The sequence below is a fragment of the Rutidosis leptorrhynchoides genome, chromosome 7 (genome assembly GCF_046630445.1).
Source record: "Rutidosis leptorrhynchoides isolate AG116_Rl617_1_P2 chromosome 7, CSIRO_AGI_Rlap_v1, whole genome shotgun sequence".
NCBI classification, from domain to species: Eukaryota; Viridiplantae; Streptophyta; class Magnoliopsida; order Asterales; family Asteraceae; genus Rutidosis; species Rutidosis leptorrhynchoides.
Genome location: NC_092339.1, coordinates 211,050,778 through 211,060,634, shown reverse-complemented (window position 1 = coordinate 211,060,634; position 9,857 = coordinate 211,050,778).

Genomic DNA, 9,857 nt, shown 5'->3' with positions numbered 1-9,857 from the left:
TTTTGAATTATTAAAGTGAATTATTAAAGTATGAATTATTAAAGTATGAATTATTAAAGTGAATTATTAAAGTATGAATTATTAAAGTGAATTATTAAAGTATGAATTATTAAAGTGAATTATTAAAGTATGAATTATTAAAGTGAATTATTAAAGTTAAAGTAAAGTAAAAATAAAGTAAAGGTAAAGTTTAAATATAGTAAAAGTATAAAACTATATACGTATTATACGCGTATAAATATATATAATATTAATTTAAATTGTTATATATATTTAATAAAATAAAATATAAATATCGTTATCTTTATCATACTAGTTAAGTAATGAGTTGTCAAAAGTGGTTCTAGATATTTATAAAAGTTATATAAGTTTTAATAATAAAGTTCTTTTTAAACTGAAAACGTTTTTGTACGTTTGAAACTAAATAGATCAATCGAGTCTTTATGAGATTCAATCTGTGACAACCCGGAAATTTCCAACCAAATTTAAACTTTAATCTTTATATGTTTCTGACACGATAAGCAATATTTGTTAAGTTAAATTTCAAGAATTTTAAACTATGTTCATGCATTCATTAAACCTCGACCAAGTTCCATCGATTCACGAACCATTAAACGAATATGATTATATATGTATATGTGTAAATATATTATAACTTGAAACGTAAACAAAATATTAGATTAAATACTTTATATGATTGTATCTGTTTCAAAATGTTTATCAATGGAATTAGAAGATAAGATCAAATGATTAAATTATCAGATATATTGAATTATGATTACAAGTCTCTGTTGAAAGGCCCACGTTGATTTGAGAAATCTTTCCATTTTAACAATATTCGGAAAATGGTAAAGTGATTTATAAATAAGAACAAATTGTCAATCATTGAGAACTAGACAAAGGATAGTGGAAGATTGAATCTCATAAAGACTCGATTGATCTATTTAGTTTCAAACGTACAAAAACGTTTTCAGTTTAAAAAGAACTTTATTATTAAAACGTATATAACTTTTATAAATATCTAGAACCACTTTTGACAACTCATTACTTAACTAGTATGATAAAGATAACGATATTTATATTTTATTTTATTAAATATATATAACGATTTAAATTAATATTATATATTTATACGCGTATTATACGTACATAGTTTTATACTTTTACTATACTTAAACTTTACCTTTACTTTATTTTTACTTTACTTTAACTTTAATAATTCACTTTAATAATTCATACTTTAATAATTCACTTTAATAATTCATACTTTAATAATTCACTTTAATAATTCATACTTTAATAATTCACTTTAATAATTCATACTTTAATAATTCACTTTAATAATTCAAAAATCTATTATAAATAGAATTCAATAGGTTTCATTATTTCATAGAAACTTGCAAATATTTTTCTCTAAACTCTCTCAATCGATTTACATATATATATTTACTCCGTATTATTAGTATACATAAAATATTACGACGAAGTGCTGTCCGAGTGATTTCGAAATTGTTTTTCGAGTGGGATAGGATTAAGGAAATTATGGGTTATAGCTATGGAGGTGATTGAGTATGGTTCATGAGTATGCTCGTGAGGTCAATATAGTGTTTATCATTTCCGTTGCGTCTACGTACCTTTCCTGCAATATTGAATCTCAATATTGATACGTGAGTACTCATAATTTAACTTTTACATACTAATAGTGTATCCCTGACTAGTGCTCGAATATTTAGGATTATGCATGCTTGTACTTTTGATATTGCCATTAGACATGTTAGGTTGAATGTTGAATTAGTTACACTTGTGGTTGAGATAAGGTATAAGATATGCATGTCCTTGAAAAGCTAGCGAAAAATTAAGAACTTTTCCTTTAGATATCGAATGGTTTCGATGAACGGATTAGAAGTTGCAATAAATTGAATTTTCGATATTTTTATTAAAAATGATTATTATTATCGTCGTTTTTATCGTCGTTCTAGTTTTATCTTATTATTATCATTATTATTATCTTTATCAATAAAAGGGATTTATCATTAAAAATTGTTATTTTTTTTTTATTATTACTATCGTTATTATCGTTAAAGTTATAATTAGTATTATTATTATTATCCAATTATTATTATTATTATTATTATTATTATTATTATTATTATTATTATTATTATTATTATTATTATTATTATTGGTATTATTATTATTATTATTATTATTATCATTATTAATATATATATCATTATTTAAAAATGGTTATTGTTATTGTTATTATTATTATTACTATATTATCATTAAGATAATTATTAGTATTATCGTTAATAATGTTATAGTAACTATCATTATTAATATTAGTGTAATTAAAACAAATATTTGTAACACCTAATTATTTTGATTACTATTATTATCATTATTATGAACACGATGTAAAAGACGATTAAAAGCTATTAAACGAAACGATTAGGAAATAATGGGTAAGAGTATCATGATGAAATTAAAATATTATAAGATATTGATATAGATAAAATTATCGTTCTTATTATTTTTATCATTACTATTATTATTAAAAGTATCGTTAGTATTAAAACTATCTTTTTAACAAAAATTATCATTTTAATAGAAATGTCATTGTTACTATAAAATATCATTATTATTATTATTTTAAATAGAATTATTATTTTAAAGATAATATTAAAAATTATCGTAAATATTAAAGTTATCATAATTAGAATTATCGTTTTATCATAACGTCATCTTAGTAATTATAAATATTGATATTTTTATAATAATAATTATTATTACAAAATAATACAACTTTTACTTACTATCATTATAGATATTATTTTATCAAATAAATATGTGATACAAACATATTTTACTACGTGTAATAACTTACTTTAATAATACCTATCATATTATCTTTATGATATTAAATGAACCCTATAAATTTTATTACTTAATATATATAAAAGTATATTTTATTATATAAATTTAATATAAAATTTTATTTATTAATAAATAAATTATATTATTTACTCTAATAAATCTTTTAAAAATATTTAAAAATATAAAACAACGATATTTAAACTATATGTTAATCATGTATAGATTTTTGGAAATTATTTTGAGTCAAATTTACTTTTGTTGACTTTTGCATATTAGTCTCGAGCATTAGGATTGTGGTACACTATGACTTGACCTAATTTGTTAGACAAATATTGACCAACACATAAATATATATAATTAATTTAAGTTCGTGAATCCGAGGCCAACCTTGCACTTGTTCAATGACGTTATATGTATTTTTACTACGAAATATAGTATGGTGAGTTTCATTTGCCTTTTTACCCTTTATATTTTTGGGCTGAGAATACATGCGGAATTTTTATAAATGTTTTACGAAATAGACACAAGTAATCGAAACTACATTATATGGTTGAATTATCGAAGTCGAATATGCCCCTTTTTATTAAGTCTGGTAATCTAAGAATTAGGGAACAGACACCCTAATTGACGTAAATCCTAAAGATAGATCTATTGGGCCTAACAAACCCCATCCAAAGTACCGGATGCTTTAGTACTTCGAAATTTATATCATGTCCGAAGGAGGATCCCAGAATGATAGGGGATATTCTTATATGTATCTAGTTAATGTCGGTTACCAGGTGTTCACCATATGAATGATTATTTTTGTCTCTATGCATGGGACGTATATTTATGAGAACTGGAAATGAAATTCTTGTGGTCTATTAAAATGATGGAAATAAATGATTATGATAAACTAATGAACTCACCAACCTTTTGGTTGACACTTTAAAGCATGTTTATTCTCAGGTGTTAAAGAAATCTTCCGCTGTGCATTTGCTCATTTTAAAGATATTACTTGGAGTCTTTCATAGCATATTTCGAAGAACGTTGCATTCGAGTCATTGAGTTCATCAAAGATTATTATTAAATCAATTTATAGTTGGATAGTGGATATTATGAAATGGTATGCATGCCTGTCAATTTTCGATGTAAAGAAAGATTTTCTTTTAAAAACAAATGCAATGTTTGTAAAATGTATCATATAGAGGTCAAATACTGTAACGACCCGTCCTAATCCGCCTGGACGAAGTCATCAACATTTGGTCCCATTGCGATGATCGGCTCCAAGTAATGTCCTTATATTGAGCAAATGCACAGCGGAATACTTAATTTGTACCTGAGAATAAACATGCTTAAAAGTGTCAACCAAAAGGTTGGTGAGTTCATAGGTTTATCATAACAATCATTTCAATATCTTAATAGACCACAAGATTTCATAATCATAAACATAATACACTCGCAAGTGTATGTAAAGCATTCTAAGTGGTTGAGCACTTGGTAACCATACTTAACATTTAATCAACGTCGCATATTCCCTTTATTATGAAATCTCACTACACTGTACCAAGTGTAGCCTACAAAACGAAGTACTGTGCAACCGTTGAATACTGGTCGTCCAGTCCGGTTGGGGTTGTCAGGCCCGATAGATCTATCAACAGGATTCGCGTTTACAATACCCATGTAAATAGTAGTTACCAAGCTACAGGGAAATATGCCAGTGGTACAACTCAACGTAGAATATATTTTTAAGTACTTGTGTCTATTTCGTAAATATTTATAAAAGCAGCGCATGTATTCTCAGCCCAAAAATATATATTGCAAAAGCAATTAAAAAGGGAGCAAATGAAACTCACCATATTGTATTTTGTAGTAAAAATACACATGACGATAATGAATAAGTGTAGGGTTGGCCTCGGATTCACGAACCTATATCATTTTTGTATATATTAAAATATATATTGAATATGTAATGGCATTCAGACTAGGTTACATATATCAATTATTTAATACATTACTTATTTAAAAGAGTAATGTATTTATTATTTTCAATATTATATATCTACATGAGTTATTTTTATATTAAAATAGTAGGCTAGATATACCTAAGACATATGTAATAAATATATTTCTATATAGATATCTTTTGTTTGTAAAAATAATAATTTTAATAATACTAAATTTATTTGTAATAACAATAACAATTATACTCTTGATAATAATATTAATTTTATAAAAATGATAAGTTTAATAATAAGAAATACTAATAATAATAACTATAAAAATAATGATTTTTTTCTAATAAATATACTAACACTTATAATAATAATAATAATAATAATAATAATAATAATAATAATAATAATAATAATAATAATACTAACTTTTACAAAAGTGATACTACTACTAATTTTAATGATAATAAAACTAGTTCGTGTTATTTTGTAGTAATGATAATAATGATTTTCCTAATCATAATAATATATATATCAATATTACTAATACTAATAATAATAACAATAACAATAATAATAATAAACATAATAATAATAACTAATAGTAATAATATTAGAAAAATAATATAAGAGTGTATACCATTTTTATAGCTTTTTCCACACAAAAAAATGCTCTGAGCGGGACTCGAACCCGCAACCTCTCGCTTAAGCACAACCACCTAAACCACTAGCCTGCTGATTATTTCACTGGATTATCTCTTACAGACAATTCTTTTAACCTGAATCTCGGCCCAACTATCCAACAACACAGCCCAACCACTAAATCAATTAATACGGCCCAATCCTTAAGTATATTGAAGCCCGATTAGAATTCCAGCCTATTTACAGGACCCATTTAGTTTGATCAAAATCTGATTGGTTTTGAGTCCGCTTACAATCCATGGGATGTAATGGGTTTTTTTTTTAAATCGGTAATAGCAACAAAAAAAAATATAAAGGGTTTCAAAGTTGTCAGCAGGAAAGAAAAAGGGAAAGCAAACATACAGTACCGATTAGAATATCAATTAGAAACAGGAAACAGGTAGTACAGCAGGGTGGCGATGGTTAGGGTTTTGGTATTGATCGATGGTTCTTTTGGGTATCGGTTGAACTAGGAAACTGTAGCAGTAATCCTCGTTGATCCTTCATCTTCTTCGTTTGTTTTAAACTCCAACAGCAACAGCGAACTAGCAGTAAGGAACCAGAAGCAATCTTGTGGGTTTTGTTTAATAAAGATGATGATGGTTGGTGTTGGTCTGAAACAGAAACAATCGAAGATAGTAATAAAGTAGAAACATGAATTAGAATTGGTTGATGGTGGTGTGTGTTGATTCAATGAAGAAGAAAATGGATAGAGAGATAGATCGATAGAGTGAAAGAGAGAGAAAGATATGAAGATGGTGCGGTGGTTGTTCTTCTTGGGTTTTCTTTTGAATTGACTGGAACAGCTGCAGCGAACCAATATTCGATGGTGTTGATATATAGGTTCGATATATGAGTAGAAAACAAAAGTATACTGCAACGGCTAACAGCAGTTTTAGCAACACGAATGGCAGGGAACAAATGGTTGTTGATGGTGGTTTTCATAGTGAGTGGTGATAAGTTTGCGAGAGAAAAACAGAAAAAAAAAATTAAGTGGGTCTCGGTTTTCGGGTTCCTGGCTACACAGTTACAACACAACACAAAGATGGTTGTAGTGGTTTGATCGTGATGGGTTTTGTGTAGTGTTTTCGAATGGAACCGCAAGAAAATAGTGGGTGTATAGTAGTGGTTCGCAGGTACAAGTGATCAAGGTGGATGATGGTTTATTATGATTATTGTATGATGGTATTTGATGCAATCATAGTGAATTAGTTGTTGTTTGCATGTGGTTTGAGATGGTGAACATATGTGATTAAGGTTGGTGATAGTGGTGGCTCACGGGTGACCGGTGATGGTGGATTCTTGGTGTTTGTTGAACCAAAAATGGTGGAGGAGGGTGATTGTTCTTGAGATGGTGGTGGTTCCCGGTGTATGAGAGTTATGAGGTTTATGGTAGTGTATGGTTGGTTATATCTGTCATCTATAAGCTATATGTATATGGTTATATATAATATAGATACTAGATGAAGGAAGTCATAAAGCACTAATAATTGATACATAATTGATACAGTAATATTAATTGCATATGTATATTTTATCTATCATCTATATCTATATTTATAAAATGAGATAGTGGGAAGGAAGGAACCAAACACAGTACCATAATTTTGAAATCACGTGAAATTCAATTATTTTTATTGTGATGTAATTAGTCTTGTGGGACTCCTTGGGGTATTCTATTAATCACCACCAAAGAGAGAAAAGAGAAAGCCAATGATATCCATTTGATTTTGGTTTATGTCGAGTACAACTAATGACATTATCTATTTAACTTACAAAGCCCATTCCATACTATTATATATTATGCTCTTGTGACAAATTGGTTGACTAAATAGGTTATATCTCTTTTCTTAACCAATGCATACACACATACACGTGAAATATAATCATATTGTTAATAGGTAAATGGTATAACCATATTCTTCAAGTACGTAGCACAGACTCACGTACAATCCATGTTCGTGTCACTAAATCATATAATATATTATTAATATAACTTAAGCTATTATTTATATCCATATATTTATATATGTACATATCTATTTACATACAATTGTTCTTGAATCGTCGGGAACAGTCGAAGGTCAAATGAATATATGGAACAGTTCAAAAATTTTGAGACTCAACCTATCAGACTTAGTTTATCGTGTTGAAAATCTAAAATCGTATCGAGAGTTTGGTTTAAAATTAGTCGAAATTTTCCGGGTCTTGACAAATACCTCGCAATGTAATCAACTATTGTGAATCGTTTATAATGTATATGAACGGGTCCTTTCACAATCTTCCACTATCCTTTGTCTAGTTCTCAATGATTGACAATTTGTTCTTATTTATAAATCACTTTACCATTTTCCGAATATTGTTAAAATGGAAAGATTTCTCAAATCAACGTGGGCCTTTCAACAGAGACTTGTAATCATAATTTAATATATCTGATAATTCAATCATTTGATCTTAACTTCTAATTCCATTGATAAACATTTTGAAACAGATACAATCATATAAAGTATTTAATCTAATATTTTGTTTACGTTCCAAGTTATAATATATATACACATATACATATATAATCATATTCGTTTAATGGTTCGTGAATCGTTGGAACTTGGTCGAGGTTGAATGAATGTATGAACATAGTTTAAAATTCTTAAAATTTAACTTAACAAATATTGCTTATCGTGTCGGAAACATATAAAGATTAAAGTTTAAATTTGGTTAGAAATTTCCGGGTTGTCACATTTGGTACCTATTCATAGAGGAACGCCTCTCAGTTCATCTCAGTGTCCTACCACGAAAGATGAACAAGAGAGAATGAAGAGAGTCCCGTATGCATCTGCTATTGGATCAATCATGTATGCAATGATATGTACTAGACCGGATGTGTCATGCGCCCTAAGCTTGACAATGAAATGTCCCGTTCTTATTGATTAAAAACGTTCCATATTAATTGATTTCGTTGCGAGGTTTTGACCTCTATATGAGACGTTTTTCAAAGACTGCATTCATTTTTAAACAAACCATAACCTTTATTTCATAAATAAAGGTTTAAAAAGCTTTACGTAGATTATCAAATAATGATAATCTAAAATATCCTGTTTACACACGACCATTACATAATGGTTTACAATACAAATATGTTACATCGAAATCAGTTTCTTGAATGCAGCTTTTACACAATATCATACAAACATGGACTCCAAATCTTGTCCTTATTTTAGTATGCAACAGCGGAAGCTCTTAGTATTCACCTGAGAATAAACATGCTTTAAACGTCAACAAAAATGTTTGTGAGTTATAGGTTTAACCTATATATATCAAATCGTAACAATAGACCACAAGATTTCATATTTCAATACACATCCCATACATAGAGATAAAAATCATTCATATGGTGAACACCTGGTAACCGACATTAACAAGATTCATATATAAGAATATCCCCATCATTCCGGGACACCCTTCGGATATGATATAAATTTTGAAGTACTAAAGCATCCGTTACTTTGGATGGGGTTTGTTAGGTCCAATAGATCTATCTTTAGGATTCGCGTCAATTAGGGTGTCTGTTCCCTAATTCTTAGATTACCAGACTTAATAAAAAGGGGCATATTCGATTTCAATAATTCAACCATAGAATGTAGTTTCACGTACTTGTGTCTATTTTGTAAATCATTTATAAAACTTGCATGTATTCTCATCCCAAAAATATTAGATTTTAAAAGTGGGACTATAACTCACTTTCACAGATTTTTACTTCGTCGGGAAGTAAGACTTGGCCACTGGTTGATTCACGAACCTATAACAATATATACATATATATCAAAGTATGTTCAAAAATATATTTACAATACTTTTAATACATTTTGATATTTTAAGTTTATTAAGTCAGCTGTCCTCGTTAGTAACCTACAACTAGTTGTCCACAGTTAGATGTACAGAAATAAATCGATAAATATTATCTTGAATCAATCCACGACCCAGTGTATACGTATCTCAGTATTGATCACAACTCAAACTATATATATATTTTGGAATCAACCTCAACCCTGTATAGCTAACTCCAACATTCACATATAGAGTGTCTATGGTTGTTCCGCAATATATATATAGATGGGTCGACATGATAGGTCGAAACATTGTATACGTGTCTATGGTATCTCAAGATTACATAATATACAATATAAGTTGATTAGGTTATGGTTGGAATAGATTTATTACTAACTTTCACGTAGGTAAAATGAGTAGTTTTTATCAATCTTGTTTTACTCGCCATTTTTTCGTTTCTAATCCGTTTTGAGTGATTCCAGTGGCCACGGTTTCGTATTGAACTTAAGTTTATGAATCTAAATAGAAAAAGTATAAGTT